The sequence below is a fragment of the Aythya ferina genome, assembly GCF_964211825.1.
Source record: "Aythya ferina genome assembly, chromosome: 3".
Classification (NCBI taxonomy): Eukaryota; Metazoa; Chordata; class Aves; order Anseriformes; family Anatidae; genus Aythya; species Aythya ferina.
The window spans coordinates 75,513,942-75,532,771 of record NC_140298.1 but is presented as its reverse complement, the minus strand read 5'-3'; the positions used below and the strand labels follow the sequence as shown (position 1 = coordinate 75,532,771).

The following is an 18,830-nucleotide window of genomic DNA, read 5'->3' as shown; positions in this document are numbered from 1 at the left end:
CTGAGAGACTGTAGGTCTCTCAGGAAACTCAAGAAGGAGAAGGGAAGCATGTTCTGCACATGTCTCATTAGAGGCTCATACAAAGAAAAAGGCATTAGGCAATCCTAAGGTTGTAAAAGAAAGAGGGGAGCTCTCTGCTCAGCTGTAACAATATTTCATATTTCATGTGTGCTCTCTTCTGCCAGCTCATAAAAAAAAAAAAAAAAAAACATCGCTTCAAGGCTGCTTTGCTTTCCCTGACAGATTTCCCTGACCTCAGCTGTGAGTATTTGGCAGCGATGAGCATCTGTGCTCCAGCAACAACTTCCCTTGTAAACTCAAGTGTCAAATTTGTTTCCCTTTTTCTCATAAACAATCCTCCCACTAGTGTGTCTCAGTGTCAGTCATGGCGTGATTCAACCAAGCAGACACTGGAAAGCACGGGAGGCTGGGTAGTTATATTCATCTAACATACCTCACTGACAAACAATCTGACACAGATAGTAAGAGAACAAACTTTATTGTGCTAAATCCCGTGTTTTGACGGGAGACTGCTGGGTAAGTAAAAACTATGATACCACAACTACTGCCTCCACTTTTACATTTCTTACTCTACCGCGAAACATAACCGTGGGAAATAAACACACTCAACAGAGACGACATCTGAGACTAAGACATGAATGCTGTGGAAGCGATGGATCCTCAGCTCCTGCCACTGCCTGTGGAGTAAGAAATTTGAACAGCGACTGCAATTTAAATCCACGTACTAATCTTGTAAACTTGTATATAATTCTTCAACCAGTTGGGTAGATAGTCTTTTCTTATGTTTTTGTCCTACAGGGAAGGTTCATGCAGTGCTGTCCTCTTGCCTACTGTTTTTGTAGTCTTATTTCATTAATAAATCGAATGTTTACAAATTTGTATCTCTAATGTGTTCCCTGCTTCACAAAGGATGCAGGTGGTTATTAGTCCTCTATATCTCAGCCATGCCCATTAGCAAACGTTGTATTACATCCATTGTGTTACTGCATCTGTTCTGGAAAGAAGTATCTTGGATCCTACTTAGATGTACAGAAAACTAAATATATCTTCACTTAATCATTCATGAAATGATTTTTCCAATAATGTATTCCTTGCTCCATACAAGTTGGCTGTTGGACATCATTTATCATTACTTTTTTAGAGGATCAAAAATTCCATCTGCTATTGTTTTACTGAAATAGCAATTAAGACAAAAAGTAATTAGGAATTCAGCAGAAGCAGTCATGGACAAGAATCAACACTATGAACCTGAACACCTTCAATTTTGTAGATAAAGTTTGTTTGTGGACCAGCATATGGTCTCCGTGGCTTGAGAGAGCATTTAAGTAAAAATTGTCTTTTGAACCAGAGTTTAAAAAATACAGGAAATTATTTGTCAGAGAACCATGGAAGTAACCCTGCAAATTTCACTGGCTTTCAAAACATTAACTACATAAATGACATTGAGTACATATGTATTGCTTGCCTCTACTTTTTGTGCACACTTTGATTTTTTATTTATTTATTTTTATTGTGTGAGAAAACTCATTCTGAAGTCAAGCAGTTGTGTTCCTTCTCTGGTCAGAACTTAGTGGAACATTTCACACTTGGTATATGACACAGACATACACGTTTCTTCTTTTGTCTCTTCAGCATGAAGAGAAGCATAATTTAGTTATTTAAACAGAATTAATTCAAAAGTCCTCAGACATCAGGCAAGGATTGCCTATTTAATACAGTTTAATTACTCCTAAGACAGTGCCCACATTAACTCTTCTGCCATACCTGAAGACAGCTCCAGTGCTGACATGAATGCCATGCAGAGGAGTTGGTATGTTCCTCTCCCCTCATCAGTGTAAGCCACAACTGATGCTACCTACTACCATGAAAAACAGGTGAAATGAATAAGTAAGAGAAACTAAAACAGAAGATTAATAAAATGTGTATGGAAGAGAACAACTCATCTCTCTCCAAACAGAAAAGCAGAAACAAATCTCAATTTACTGGTTTTAACTAGTGACAATGTCAGACAGTGCAACAAAGAATAATGTAATATTTGGATAATGCTAAAAGCCAACATAAGATGCCTGAATTGTACAGAAAATGCTTGATAGCATTATCTGAGTTCTATTTTTCCTGCCAGCAATGATCTAATAATACAAGAGTCTTAGCTCCCAAGTCTTTAATACCTGTACAAGAATAATAACATACCCATTCTTTTTTAAGAAGAATGAATTAGCAAACACTGAAAAGAAGCTTTCAATGTCTGTGGAAAACCTACTACTTCCTTCAGACAGAGGAAAAAGCAACTAACCCACTGTTTTCACCTCTGGCACTCACTAGACAGTATCTCTCCTAAATATCATAATAGTGTTAAAATAGCCAGCATATTATATATCCAACATATTTGCATCATTTTTCCATGTTGGTTTTAATACTCTTCACCACTCCAAGTCTGACACAAAGAGGGTGATTTCTTTCCTAAGCCTTCGGTTTGTCACATTGGCTTTGGCAGTATTTTCATTTACTGATGAAGTGCCATTCACTCACACCTTGAAGAAAAGTTATACTGTTTGAGAGCCTTCAAAGAAAGCTCTGGAAAGAATGTCACTACAGAAAGCTTCATAACACTGAGGTTTTCTACCTGTTAGAGGCCAATTTTGCAATAGTTGAGTGTTGATCTCCCACTAGGATCAACAGCCAAGTCTAAAGCCAAGTTAAAACTGGAAAATCTTCAGCTTAGCTCTGAACTTTGATCTCGTGAACTCATGACACTCACTCACTAACACTGAGCAAATAAAAGACATTCTTCTGTAAAACACCAATTTAAGACCTGTTCCTCGAATTTTTGCTGGCACTTGAATTAACATTCTGTATCAGAACCAATCAAATCAATTTCAGTTCTTGCTAGATAACACCTAGCACTTGCTACTGAGTCAGACGCGTATTTTGAAGTAAGAAGTCGGTCAGAATTGCTCCTCGGCTGCCAGATGTCACACTGCTAGGCATCTATCATGGGTGTTTCATGATATGCTAGCAGAGATTAAACAATACTTCTTTATAGCCTCTTTAGAAATAGTGCCAGAAGATAAAGCCTCATCTTTGCATTGGGAGCCATTTAATTCTGTTTAAATGCCTGGGCTGGTAGCTGCTGTGCACTACTTTTACTTGCTCCTCCAGGCATATGGAAATTTCTGTCAGTTGAGTTCCTCTGTGTTTATCAGCCATGGTAACACCATAAACTTCGGGAGGCAGATATCCTCATATCTAAAAACCTCTGAAGCTTGTGCCCGGTTCCTAGCATATACATGCTGGCATGAAATAAGGTACTAAATACATATCATCAGGTTCTCCAGTAATTATTTTTCATGAGGTTAGAACCTCATTAGTTTTGACTTGGCTTTGATTGCCAGTCTATTTCCATGTCCTCCCCAAAATATTAAAACACCATTTACAACACAAAATCAATGCAGTACAACATTCAGAACAGGCTATACAACCACGGTTGCTGTATGCTGGATGAATCAGTGACTTGCGAAGAGTGACTACGTGATTTAAACATTTGGGGCTGTTTTATTCTGACGCTAAATCCTGATACTCTCCATGTCAAATTTCTTTTAACTTAATTGCTTTCCGTCCTCTCTTTCGTACTTTATTTGGTCTCTTTCCACTGATAGGTCCCCACTGCATCAGTTAAAAAGTACCTTAGAGGGTAAAGAAAAAAGGCTACCAGTACTTTTAATCTCTAGCATGAGGTGTGTTAATCCTTCAGCATGCCACAAATTCCAGCAGACAAGAGATTAGCAGTCTATTTCTTGAGCTGAGATTTCACTAGACAAACACATCTGTACGGGCTGCTCTATAGCACTGCTAGAGCAGGCCTGCAGGTGGGACACTTTCTGCATGATGATAATGACTGCTATACATAGTTATCTTTCCAAATGTTCCAAGCATGTATTTAAAAAAAAAAAGACAGACACACTTCATTTAGTGACTGACTGCTCTTATGGCATAGCTAAGTTGATGATATCTTTCACAGGACTGTGATTTTGCCAGGCTTTTTCACTGGAGTGCATTTTAGTGTGTTTATGTAAAAGTAAAAGAAAAAATAAAACAAGGTCTTAAAAACTTTACTTTGATTCACAGTGAGCTGAGCTTACACCCCTGTGAGAATCAGGTCAAATTTATTTACATGCTTAAAGTTGGGTATGGATTCTCAAACACCCATCAGCAGAAATGCTGGCACACGTTACTGCAGGTAACGATGGAAAAGCACACATCTCAAACTCAAACACCCCCGGGATCCAGCTGCTCCTACTGCAGCTGAAGTTCCAGCACCATACTGTATTTGAATGGCTGCCTAATGAGGATATGGACATTGCTTCCATATTTTGCTGTTTGCAGTTAATGCACATAGGCAGCTTGTAAAAGAATAAATTAACAAGCTTTGCTAAAACCTTTTCCAGGAGAATCAATTGAGATCTCATTGAAAGCTAAAGTTTCAGATTTTTCTAATAGATCTTAAGCATGTGAAGCCTCCTATTTGTCCAGCATTGCTCTGGAATTGATTGCACACAGGGAACAAGTTTCTGCACTAATTTTGCACAGAAACTTATCTTTTTTTATTTTCCCATCATTCTGAAATATCTGTTACACAGGTTAAAAAATCTACGTTAGATTTCTAACCCTCTTCTCTACCTCTTTGAATAAGGTAAAGACTGAAGCAACGATCTTCAATTAATGTATTAAAGCATCTGCATGACACTTTATAGTAATTTACAGAAGTAGTCACAATATTCTATAATAAAATGACCATGGCTCTAAAGAGCAAGTTCTCCCACATATACACTGATAATAACTCCATTGGTATATGTACATTTATTCTATTAGTCAACTGCTCCTATAATGTACATTCTCCATGATCATACTGGATAATGTCTCAAGAAAATATAATAGTCTTGAAGGCCAACACAAAAGATTTATTTATTTTTAATATATTTCTGTCATAGAAGAATAAATCAGCCTAAGATATTTTCAGAATATAGGCATCAAGCATCATTGAAGAGTGAAATACCAATGCTTGAATCCCAGCTAAACCCATATACTGAATTAGAATATGAGTAAGTCTATTAACCTACACATCAGAGAGTGAAAACCATGCAAGACGAAGACTATCCATCACTTAATTCCCACTGAGTCATTATTTTGAAATCTTTAGTCGCATTTAAATGATGTACAGGCTGTACACTTGATCTCAGCACAAAGGGTGAAATTTATTGATGGTTAGTTGCAAAGTACCTCAAGCTCCCACTAACGCTCAAAAGAAATGCAGATTCCTTGCAGTATCTTGAGCAGTGAGCAGGTTAGCTATTTATTTTCCAAACATGGCCACTTTAATCTCTTTACAAGAGGACAGCACTGTGGACTCCATGCAGCTCAAATCTTCAGGCTGGTCTGAAAAGCTTCAGGCCTTGAAAACTTAGACCTTTTTATTTTTTTTTTTTTTTTCAGAGAAGAAAAGCCAGCAGAAGAGTAAAAAGCTAACCAGGAGTTCCTTATCTCATCTGTTTTCTGCTCTGTATCCCCAAAATAAAAAAGACTTTTTTTTTTTTTTTTTTCCCCCCAAGGCTTTGAGCCCTTCCAAGTGGCGTCTTTATGCCTTAAGATGGGGAGAGAAGTTCTGTGCCTTATTACTATCTTCTTCTCTTCCCACATCACCAGTTGACCACCTTCTTACTTGCATTACAGCTCTGGACAACAAGAACCAAATCTTGCAGATACTTTCCCTGGTGAAAAACATCTCCATATTGCAGTGTTGGTTGTGTCTTTAAGTTCCTCATCATCCATTACATTTCTGCAAAGTCACTGTCTCAGATGGGCTCCAAAGAAGGGAAATGGGATTATTCTTTCCTTCAATGGCCCTGGTGAGAGGGCTGTTGGGATGGCAAGACACAATAGGCAATGGAGAGCCCCAGCATGAAACTGAAGCATGCAGGACATGCCGTGAGGAGCAAGGAACAGCCAGCCAGACCTGGTCAGGTGGATGGGACTTCCCAAGATCTGGAGAAGCCCAAGTGGTCACCAAGCCAACTGGAAGGACACACTATACAGGAGGAAAGCACATTTTATTTTTTACCTTGGCTTCTCTATTTGAATATTTGTTGCTGTTGTTTCCTTTTGTTGTTTTGTTTTGTTATTTTTCATTCTTTATTTTTATTTGAATATGAGCTGGCTTGAATGTTAGCGCGTTTTGGGGGAGCTCACTAAAATTCAAAGTCTAGGTATATCTACTTCAAAGCAGTGGCTGACTCAGGCTCTGCTTTTTTCAGGTGACAGCTTGAGGGGCCAGCATAGAGTGGGTTCTGATAAAAAGAAAGCAGAATCATATATTCAACAAGTCTCAAGAGTCTCTAGAGCAGCTGCTTAAGATGAGATCTTACCTAATAAATTTCCTGAGTCTTGTGTATTGTCAACTACAGCAATTCTTGAAAATTCATTTCATTTATTATAAGATTTTATACAGGTTCACACACATGTACTCACAACTACTTGTGTTTTATAACTCTTTAATAATAAAGGAATTGGAAATGCTTTAAGGCTATTTTTATAAAACTTACTCCTCCATTTAATATTTAGAAATACACTGCTGAGACAGTCTGTTGCAGTGACTGCAAGTGCAAACAAGGGACTTCTTATTTTTTAATACAAGACACATTTAAAAATAGCAAAGAAAAGTGCAGAGAGAAAATTTTCAGGCAGCTATTTTGATAGAGCCAGTAGTAAATCATTACAAAAAATTTGTGTTGGTTTTGTTTGTTTGTTTGTTCGTTCTTTGAATGCAACTTGCTAATAGTCAGCTCCATTCACTAGTCATACAACAAAGAAAGAAAAAGGAAATTTATTCTAAGAATATGCCTCAATTTTGAAATAGACAGCTGGCTTCCAACTAGCAATTTCCTAGTGCTTTTCCAGCTACAAATCACAGAAGGACAGAGGGGACCATAGGCTTTTTCCCTTCAAAACTGAAGGTCTATCCATATATTCTCTTGGCAACTTCCCAGTCTGAAGAGTACTGGATAGACTGAAAATGTTCCAATCTTTCTGATGCAATCAGAAATATAATTTCAGATGGCCATACAATAAAAGAACTCTATTTCAGGCTATTCTGGCAAATAAACAGACTGAAGCTAACTGCAGCCCATTAACTTCTACGAATTGTCACAATGTACCCCCATATGACTAGAGACATGACCTCTCCTAAATCTAAGGATTTGATCTAGATTAGAATAATAAATGACAAAATTAGTTTTCCATGTGAAAGCTGACAAAAACAGTTACAAACACTAATTGATGACTACAGTACTTTTAAACAAGTAACTTTTCTGCCATAATCTTCCAGAAATTAATTCAAAAAGTGAGATTTGCAATCTGTTTCTAAACAGAATCCAGGAATCAAGTATGGGTTATGGTGAGCTGCAATTTCCCTGGCTAGAAGTCTTAGTAAAAGATGAGAGCTGCTGCAAATACTACATTTTAGCCTATGAAAACTAGTCAGAGTCACTGGGCTGCTGGAAAAGTTTGATCACCATTATTTTTATAATTCAAGAATAAAGCTCATAAATAGATGGCTTTATATGGGAAAGATTTGCTCTTACTCTGTTCCAAATGTACCAGTTTGAGGTTTCAGTTGTTAGAGGAAATTGGGATGTGGAAGGACTGACAGCTCTCTCTCTTGGAGAAAACGAAGTTCTCTGTCAAATTTTATTAGTTCATCTCACTTGCAGTGGTTTTTATGCCTAAGGCGCAGGGCATTATAAATACAGTGATGAATATTTTTAGATAATATGAGTAACAGTTTTAAAAGTTTCGGTTCAGTTAAGATCATCATTAGCTCTGAGTTTTCTCAGTGGAGCTCATAGCCCACAGTAATAGACCTGGATGATTCCCAGCATCAAGAAAAATAGCTCACTAGTGCCCTAAGAAGTACAACATCACTTCTTATTGCTCTCTTGCCATTACTGTACATTGCTAATACAGTTTAAACTGATGGGAGTTTATGGACTAAGTCTTACAGCTATTGAGAGACAGTTGATAAAGCAGCAGGTGAAAAGCATTACAGTTCTTGTTGTACCCCTGCCACTGATAAGCCAATCTTGATTGAGTGCTTTGATTCAAAACAAGTTAAATGACTCAAGATTCCTCAGGTGACAAATGCTAGTGTAACTTAATTCAGTGTTGCCAAAAACAAGAAGCAAGTGCTTGGGAAATTAGGTTGAGTTCCCAGAAAGCTGCATATATGTGAGTCAGTATGATGGTATGAAGGATGATGTCAGATTCTTCCTGATGCTCCTGAAAATTGCAAGAGTTGTTCCTGAATTTCTGTCCCTGTAAAATGCCCAACTATGAACGCATGTACACCTGAGGACTGTCTGTGCATCTACAATTAGATGCAGGAATTGATTATGCTGTTTTTGTTTCTCAAATAAAAGTAAGCAGGTTAAAAAATAGCAGGTATGAATATTGAAGGTGCAAAGGTACATCTATAAAAGTGATATCTAGCTTTCGGATACACAGAACTACTAGTTTAGTGTAAGAAATAGATTGTGGGTTTTTTTGTTTGTTTGTTTTTACATCAGCACATTAAATTACAATGACTTCATTCTAGAGAGCATTTAATATCTAATGTAAAAATATAATTTAAAATTTGAATTTATTTGGCTTTTGAAAAATCTTATTCTTGGCTAAAACTAAGGATATTTAGTTCCTCAGAGCACAACTGTTTTTATTTATTTTATATATTGCAATTTTTATGGAAGTTATTGGTAGCATTTTCAAAACACAGAAAAGTTGAAAAATCCCAGCTACAGTGGGACAAATTTGCTCCCCAAATAAATATGTGCATTTCCCATAAATCTGAATGTCTTTTACTGCAAATTCCAGCTATCATCTACATACTTAAAACAAGTAAAATGAATTTTAAGAAAAAATGCCCTTAAATTGGCCCCTTAATTGTGTCACTGGTGCTGAAGGATGAAAGATATTCACATTAGTATTTCACCTGGGATGGCACTAAGCTGCTACACACTTTCCCAAATCTCCAACTACTTCAAAGGAGAGATGCCTGTGTTCCTGTGACTCATTCTGACTTCAACTTTTCGAGGCCTTGACCTTCTTTCATGATCTCCCATCTGTGGGTTGCTGCTGCCTCGCTTTGCAGCCCCTCAAGCTGCAATAATGCTCAAAGTTACTTGCTCATGGATAATATGACAAATGCAAAGACATTAAAATTTCATGCATTTTTTTTTTTTTCCAAACATTTTTTAATGCATGGAGGCCAGGATTTTTCCCTTTCTGGTGAACGTCCTCCTCTACATTATTCTTGCCTGTGAAGACAGCATACTTATTTTCAGAGAAGCACAACTTCTTTAAGGATGAACTGGAAATGCTCTTGTCAGATCTACCTCTAATCTGGTGGGAAATAAATATGCCACAGAAGTAGAAGACGTGAGTTCAAGCTCTTCAGAACAAGCCAACCACTGAAGCCACTTAGGCAAAAGCTTTAAGGGTTAAGCTGTTTCACAAAGCTGGGTACCTTCTGGACAAGAAGCTTGTACACAAGCTCCAAAGGGTCTCCTGAGGCACAGCAGGAGGCTCTGGAAAGTGAATACCAATTTTAAGTAGGTAACTACCCCAGGGCTGCAACAGTGTGGGATTTCAGTAGGTTACATCCTTCCTGGCCTGGCTCTTAATAGGGAATTAGAGTGCTTAACTCAGGTTTCCAAATTCTGCTGCAAGAGTTATCACATAAAAATTACAGTAAAAAAGCTCAACATCAGCATCTCTAAATCCCTCTGTGGATCTGGTAAAAGTCAGTATTTTAGGGAATTGACTAATTTTGGATGTCCTGTTTACGGGACTTGAAACATATTACTGTCTCTTTCTAAAAACAAGGTCCTTTTAAGGAGCTTCAAGCTGGGTGTCCAGAGCTGATGCAGTGATAACCCACAGAAACTTCCACAGGTCCTCTCTGCCGTCCTACTTCTGCAGTTCTCCAGGCCTCCAAGAAGGGAAGTACTTGGTGACAGGGGCCACTACAAAGTCACTCTCCTCAAAGGATAATGGAATAAAGGATAAAGGATAAAGAGTGCAGGTACTTCTCTCACTCCAAGGGAGGCTCATTTTCTGCATCTGTTTTTAAATTTCTGTTATATAATTAAAAAAAATATATATATATATATAATAATATATATATATATATTTAGTTGAAAATAATTAATATCCTGCTAAATGAGAAGTCCAGCTACTTGCAACATAGTGTTCCTCATTTGTATTAGGTGGTTCTGGTTTACAGCTCCTCCCTTGGGTTCCAAGATCCTTTCCTCTTCCTTTCCATTTAATGCAACAGCATGATGGTCTCTGTCAACCACACAGACATTACACGTAATGGTGGAACAGACTCAGTTAAAGTAAATAAGTAAATAAGTAAATGAAATTGAAAGTGATCTGGGAAGGTGTCACCTGCAGATTTTTCAGAGGGTCGGAACAGAAATTCATGGCCTACAGGATCCTTCTGTGGTGCCAAATGTATTACCAAAGCCACTGATGACCTAAAGGATAGGAAGGATGACTCGCATAAAGCAAGATAAAACCTGTGAAGCAAAGTGAGCTATAAGGTCCTCTCACAGGAGATAAACCAGGTCTGACATTTTGGCAGGGTACTTACCTGCCTCTGCTCACTGCTTCTGAGATTGCTTTACAATTTCTCTACAATATTAGCATCTGTACTTTGGATATGCAACAAAAGAAAACATCAATCACATTCAGTAGCCTTTTTTTTTTTTTTTTTTTTCTGGGCTGGGGGTGCATTTTTGCATTCCAGGCACTGAGCAGAGGAGTAGCACAGAGGTGATGGTTGGCCTGTGATCATGCCACTGCAGGTGTCTCAGGTGTGGGGCTGATACACCACCTCCCTCCCATGCACTGAGTGATGGTGGGCCAAAACATACTGCTGAGCCAGCAGAAAATGGACCAGAATCAAAGTCCAGCTGCAGTACCATTTTCTGCTGGTTCAGGAGTGAGTTTTGGCCTGCCACCATGGACTAGAAACCAGTCTGCACAAGCTCCCTTACGTCTAGAATACGAACCCTCTGAAGAAGCCCATCTCCATGAAGGTGGCCCAGGGAGATGGGCTTCCAGATGGGACACCTCTCCAAAGCTGGGACACCTCTCCAAAACTATGGCCTCTCAAAACCTGCATAAACTGCCCACTGGCACCACACGACGTTCCTCCAGCAGAGGACCTTTGGCATCCCAGCTGTGTACAAGTGTGGTCACAACCTTCAGCTGACAAGTTGACTTTATTTCCCCCCTCAGCACAGTTTGGATTGTGCTTGGTGCAAAGAGAGCAGGGGGTCAGGCTGACTGTTAAAATGGAAAGTGTGAGGGAAAAATCAGGGATTAAATCATTTTCTGTGCATGCGTGGCATTTGAGACACTCTGTACTAGAGCTTTACACAGCTACTAGTACAAAAATACATGAAAAAAATAACCTACCATTAGCATTAAAAATAGGAAGCATTTCTGTGCTATTCAATAGCAGTTGCTCTCCAGAAATCACCTGTGTGAAAGATTGTCAGGCTGCAGTTATAACTAAGAATGAAATCCCAGCCTTAACTCTGAATTTCCTTGCCTTTCTGAATTGAAGTTCGCCATTAAATAGGATTTCACTGTAACAATATGCATTTCATTTCCATTGATTTTTTTTTTCTTAGTAAAAAATAAAAGAAACAGAGAGAAGGGAGAAATTCCCTTCTAAGCTGCATGAGTGAATCAAATGTTATACCTATCATATACAGCACACATACTGGTTTAAAGAATTACATTCATGAAGGCCATATTGCTACAGAAATGTAGGTACCTTAAACATTGTTATGGAGCAACATTAATTGGTTAATTATGTTTGGAACAGAGTAGCTTATAAGGGTTGTATAAGGCTTTAAAGTGACTAAATACTTCATTGATGTAAAAAAATAAATTAGCTTTTTATTTCAGTCATAGTTTATTTATGGATTGAACTAGAATGTTAACTAAATTGCAGCTAAATTACTCTGTACAGGTCAAATGCTTTTCTGTTTATAAAACCCAGTGCGAACACACAGACCCACATTTACACCCGAGCTGGACAGGTGAAATTCATCCGGATGATCTCACCTCTGGTGAGCTCAGGCAGAGATGGGCTCACTGTGACTTGGGAGTGGGCTTCCCTAAGGCCGCCACACCGACACCTGAGTGCACTCCCAGGAATGTGGCTGCAGGTCAAAACATCACCATGTCTGCTCAAGCAACAGTGGGGAAATCCAGAAGAATGAAAAGTTGTTGAGGCTTGTGCAATACCATGAATATAATTTACCCAACAGGGTGTTGATCTGCTTTTTCAGACTCTCGTTCTGCATAAAGATTTCATTGGTAACATGGATGGAAAGGACATCATATTTAAAACATCTTTACCCATGAAAACCAAATTTGGCATGACAAGGCCCTTCAAATGTTCAGCTTTACAAGAAATGAATGAAGTCAGTTTTAATTGTGACTATTTTCCTGTTGCTTCCCAAGTCTGACCACTAGGTCAAGTGCCTGGGCAGACAGCAGAGAGCTTCATAGGGAAAATTATCTGAACAGTGGCAGTCAGTGAGAATATTTTGGTATCATTGGTTGTCAATGCAGATCACATTGTTGTTACAGCTTCCTCACTGCATGCATCTCGCTGTGTAAAGGCATATGGCCCTTCAAACAACAGAGAAATCTGACATCCACATACTATTTTTGCAGTTTTTCTGTTGGAAAATATCACACTTCACCAGTGTGTGCTGTAACAACATGATGTACAGAATATCATCATTATTAAATTAAGGTGTGCATATAAATATTTTCATGCTCTTCTAATATGATTATGTATATGCAGGCCTGCTTGAGAGATATCATGGGACCAGATAAGAGACATTAATCTTGTAATTAATTGCATGTTTGCATTTAATTTCTATGCTTTTATTATTTAGTACCTGTGTCAACCACTTAATTTGCCTGCAAATCATTTTCTTATATAATATTAATGAAACATACTATGCTGAAATTCATCAAACTAAGGAAATTAGAGATTAGGAAGGCTCATTATATCATTAATTTATCCTCTTCTAACTTTAAACAGTTCAAGAGCTATGGCTTCAGTATCATTTGCAGCAGAACAGACTATGTTTTCTTATGGTAAGACATCAGAATTAAAAATCTCATTTCCATTGTGGAACAAACTACTTATTGGAGTCTAAACTTCATTTCTTTCTTCAAAAAAAATCTTTCAGAAGAAATAATGAGTAACATTCATTTCAACACAGACTTTGCACAAAGGTCAATGTTTTTCATCTCTGTACATACAACATTCTGAGCAAATGAACATGATGAGATTTATATGATAAACATATAGATTTGTCTACTCAACCTGCTCAGAACAATTCATGCCTAAATATGAAGATGCTTGGGGTATTGAGGGACTGCTGACTGAGCACAGGGAAAGATCAAATCAATGAGAGGCATCAAAGTAAATGAATGCATCTTTGGGTTAGTTTAATCAAAGTTTAGGGCACTCATGGAATACCTGGTTGGGAAGGTGCATGGCTGCATTTTGGAAAGAATATCTGAGAGTGAGAATGGCTGGGAATTGGCGCTGTTGCAAGCAGGCAAAGCAATTGCCCAAACCAGAACAACCTAGCTACAAGACCCTTGGGAACAGAGTACATCCTGCTGCAGATGGATGTGGGGGAACACCAGCAAGCATTGCACATCCACAGGAGCAAAGTCTCACCATGAGCCTGCGATCTGATCAGAAGGAACTCTGCCTGTGATAGACATTGAGAAATTGGAAAGTGGACCCACAGTGAGGCCAGCCTGCCTGCTGAGTTTGTGCCATACCAGTGTCAAGCAGGTATTTTTTTTTTTAAGCAAACAAACAGACAAACAAACACAACCCTGCAGCTTCTGACCCTCCAGCAAGCATCTGTTAGGGCTTTCTATTGTGTCTGACTATTTCTGCAAAGCCAGACAGAAAAAGTACAACAGTAGTCCAGCCTGGGTTGTGGGATACAAATTATGGACCTTGGTCCAATGATCTTATTCTTGCAGTGGGGATGAGGAAAAGCAGGCAGAGCTGTAGGTTTTTCTCTTCAGGGTCTATTCCCAGTTCTGCCATAGAACTACTGTGGATATCTGAGGAAATGGCCTCAAGTTGCCCTAGGGGAGGCTTAGATTGGATATCAAGAAGAATTTATTCACAGAAAGGGTTGTTTGGTCTCTCCATAGAAGTGGTGAAATTACTATCCCTGGAGGTATTTAAGAAGACATATGGAGGTGGTACTTAGAGACATGATTTAGTGTTGGACTTGGTACTGTTAGGTTGATGGTTGGACTTGATGATCTTTAGGGTCTTTTCCAACCTAAGTGATTCTGTGATTCTATCTGCAGCTCTCTTCACCTCAATTTTTTCTCCAGTAATGACTCTTCTGTCCAGGTCATAAAATCTCAGAGAAAAGATTCTACTATCATACACTAAAACACCACCTACCAGAAAACCTTCCTTTATGTAGGAAGCAGAATAAGAACTGAGAGGTGACACAAAATAGCTTCAGCAAGAAAACCCTGTGGAATGCATCCACTAGTGCTGGTGTTTCCACCTCTCCTAACTCCTTGCGGATAAGACCTTCTCATTCCTCAAATAAAAGTATATTATATTGTCTTTTTGTAACTGTAGTTTATTTTTCACAGTTTTCTTGAAACTGCCGAGGCCTTTAACTATTCTTGTGTCCATTTTCAGTGAACCTTGTGTTCTGTGGCAGCTTTTGGTTCTTTGTAATAAAAATGCTTTCATTGCCCAGCTATATTGATTTTCAGTCTCCTGAAGCTTTGTGCTTTCCTTCTCCTAAGGTTTTGCTGACACAGTTTAGGCTGAGTCCCACATTCCATTTCCTCTTCTCCTGACTGAAGACACTGTTCTAACTGCTAGAAGCTCATCAAGCATTTAAAAATCACATCTGTTGAACTCAACCCTTCTATTTTGTTCATTCTTTTCATCTCTTCCTTCTTCCTCCTGATGTATCAGGCTGGGAATTAAATGCAATTCCAAAAATGTGTTTTAAAAGCAAAGCTTTACCTTGGTGAACCTGTTCTGCAAAGAATTAGACAGCTACGTATGTGAGCTATACACATAGGGCCCTATAGGTATTTTTTTTTTCTTACAGACATGCGTGTACTGAGATCAGAATGTAACTCACAGAAGAAATTTACACTGATAAATTCAGAGATGGCACGTCCAATCTCAGTAGAGGTGTACCTGGTCCTAAGTTCCTATTTCTTACTTCAATCAATTGAAAAAGGACACAGAGAAACCCAGACTCTTTAAAGGGAAATCAGAGTTAGGTTTGAAAGCCTTAGCAGCTAAACATTCTCATTTATCTTTGAGAATTCCCTGGAGATAATGTAATCCAGTGTAAGAGCCTTTTTGTTTCATTACTGAGCAAACATCAAGTATAATGTCATACCCAATGTATGCAGGATTCACAATTTGAGAAGAAAATCCCAGAGAGGAAACCTTCATACATCAACTAACTTCACATCTAGTACCATTAAGTAACATTTCCCTATTTTCATATTCAGTAGGTTTTCACTGACCACCTGCTAGTGACTTATTTCAAGCTCTCCTCCTGTACCTACTACCTCAGAATTTTCAACGTTCAATGTAATATTTAGGACTAAAGTCATTTTTGAGAAGAGTAAATCATCACAGCATAGATGTATACAAGACAAAAAGCAACATCCAAATTATTCTTACATTATTTTTACATAATTTCTGCCTATTAGTTCCTTAAGAAGTCTATCGGATGCCTGTTTGTATTCATTTTTCAGACAAACTATTCTAGCATTCAGGCAGTTTCACAGCAAACAGCTAACTTGAACATTATTGTGTATTTACAAAAATATATGATTTGTTAATTCTCATGACATGGTATTAAAATTAAAATGGAAACAATCCATTCATGCAGTCTAAACCTGCATATATCACGGACCAAAACACTATGCAGTAACTTAAGGATCAAAATCAGTACTTCTTGCACAAGAGCCTCTTTCAGAAAGTCTGACTTCAGGGCATATAATCACAGAATGGTTTGTGTTGGAAGGGACCTTAAAGACCACTCAGTTCCAATCCCCCTGCCATGGGCAGGGATACCTCCCACCAGACCAGGTTGCTCAAAACCCCATCCAACCTGGCCTTGAACACGTGTGATGGGGCATCCATAGCTTCTCTGGACAACCTGTGCCAGTGCTTTACCACCCTCTGAGTAAAGAATTTCCTTCTAACATCTAATCTAAACCTTCCTGCTTTTAGTTTAAAGCCATTACTCTTTTTTGTGTCACTATACTCGCTAACAAAGAGTCCCTTCCCCAGCTTTCCCGCAGGCCCCCTATAGGCACTGGAAAGCCACTATAAGGTCTCCCTGGAGCCTTCTCTTCTCCAAGCTAAACAACTCCCACAGCCTGTGTTCACGGGAGAGGTGGTCCAGCCCCTTGACCTTTCAAATTCTTAATTGTTTTAAAAAATATTATTCGCACTTTATTTCTAGCCTGAATTGTTGTAGTTTCAGCTTTCTACCACCAGACATACTAAAAACATACTATGTTTCTTTGTCAGCTATTACACCAAAATAAATTAAAACAGGAAAAAAAAGAATCTATCAGTAAACTTTATCTGAAAGATGGAAAAAAAGAGTTCAAAATACACTGAAATGAAATTAGCTTCTCAGAAGACCTTTCAGACGGATGAGCTTCCCCATGTAACCAATCGTGCTTGGTGTGAACTGGCGTCCTGGCTAAGCTGCCTCTGATTGGGAAGCTACCACAGAATGCAATTTTTTAAACAAAGATTTTGAATGTATTTGTCTGTTACAATTCTAGCTAAAACACAGTAGAGGGAAACTCGAATACATTTACTGCAGGTACTTTTTTTTTTTTTTTTTTTTTTTTTTTTTGAGTAGCTTGAGCTCTATCTAAGCTCCAACAAAAGAACATAGCTATAACAAGTTAAAATGTCAGCAGGGATCCATGTGGCCATTTAGTTTGACCTCCAGCACAACACAAGTGATGAAACTTCTCAGGATTAATTCCTGTTTGAAACAGAGTACATATTTCATAAAGGCATCCAACATTTTTCTAAAAGCATCCAGCAATGTCAGGAGTCCTGACAAGTTGCTCCAGAGATTAATTACCTCATTATTAAAAATCCGTGTCTATTATTTCTAGGATTAATTTGTCCAGCGTCCTCTTTTATTATACCACTGTTCCCTAAAGTTCTATTAGCAACTTTTGCTTAAGATATGCAAAACTTGTCACATCACCCTGTAGTCTTATTTTTGTTTAATTAAACAGGCCAAGTTTCTTCAGCCTTCCATTAAATAGCATGCTTCCTTTTAGTGTTCTTGTGACTTTCCTCTTGAATTTCTAAAGTTTATCAGTTTAGCGTTATTCTTCTGTCTTGAATAACAGAACTGGAAATAGGGTCCCCAAACTATTCACACCATAAACAGAATGAGTGCTAAGAATATTTCATTGTTCACATACTTGTACCACACAACTATAATAGGATGTCATACCCTGCTCATTACACACGTAATTTCTCAGCTTCTTCTAGGACATTCTAGGATAGACTCAACCATCCTATTGGCATGGCCTACATCATTTATTCCTACATACAGTTCTTCTACTAGGCCACATACAAACTCCTGCTTTTTTGCATTTTATCCATAGCAATCAGGGCAGCCCACTTGGTACAGCACCTTGTTCTTTAAATTATTTATCATCATCTTTATCTTTGTGTCATCTGCAAATGTTATCTGGAACAATTTTGTCTGTTTCCTCATCCACTGACAATAGTGTTAAATCATCATCCTGTTTGTTCAAGAAATACATTTAGGTTTAGAAACTGTCACTAAACCAGTTTTAGAGCCCCATCGAACATATGTACAATGTTGATTTTGGATCATTCTACTTTCTTAACCAAAAGGTTGTGTAATACCAAGTTGAAAAGACTGATAAGAGTTGAAATATACATCTTCAAACTGTCCCTAAACTAGCAACCTCTTCAAAAAAGGCATAAAATTATTTTGACAAAAAGTATTCATCATAAACCCACATTGATTAGAACTGATTACTTTAACCTTTCCTTAACATTTGATTAATCAGATTCCAAATCTGCTGTAATTCCACATCAGTGGCAAGGACAATGAATATCTGGATCATCTGTTTGGCCTTAAATGAAGTAGCACAAGGCTAGTTTTCCTGTTTTCTGGAACCTCCTCAGTGGAAATGAGCATTAGCGACACTGAGAGCTCCTCTGGATGCAGATAATATTGCCTTGCTGATTTACTAGTATCCACCTTCAGTTTTATATATTTTTAATTTAATGTTGGAACAGAAAAGTATTTAATCATTGTTATATAATACCTCATCTTTCTCAGAATCTTTCTACTTTGCTGATTTCTCTCTTGAAACAAAATGAACAAACTTCCCCTTCCCCACAAAGACAACATGAACAACAAAGCTCAAGCAAAGCAAAATCAGTTCATAGAGTCATAGAATATCCTGAGTTGGAAGGGACCCACAAGGATCACCGAGTCCAGACCCTGGCTCCACACAGGACAACTCAAAAATCAGACCATGTGTCTGTGAGCACCGTCCAAACATGTCTGGAACTCCAGCAGGCCCAGGGCTGTAACTACTGCTCCAGGGATCTT

General features: G+C 38.2%; 1 protein-coding gene and 1 long non-coding RNA gene across 4 annotated transcripts in view; one reads left to right on the top strand and one right to left on the bottom strand.

Annotated features, from left to right (window-relative positions):
- The window catches only part of SLC35F1 (solute carrier family 35 member F1), a 248,474-nt gene that overhangs the window by 110,772 nt on the left and 118,872 nt on the right, over positions 1-18,830 (bottom strand). The gene's annotated exons all lie outside the window — the stretch shown is intronic.
- On the top strand, positions 619-6,591 carry LOC311433323. Its single transcript, XR_014690673.1, has 2 exons — positions 619-785; positions 5,749-6,591. It is a non-coding gene; the product is annotated as an uncharacterized lncRNA (long non-coding RNA).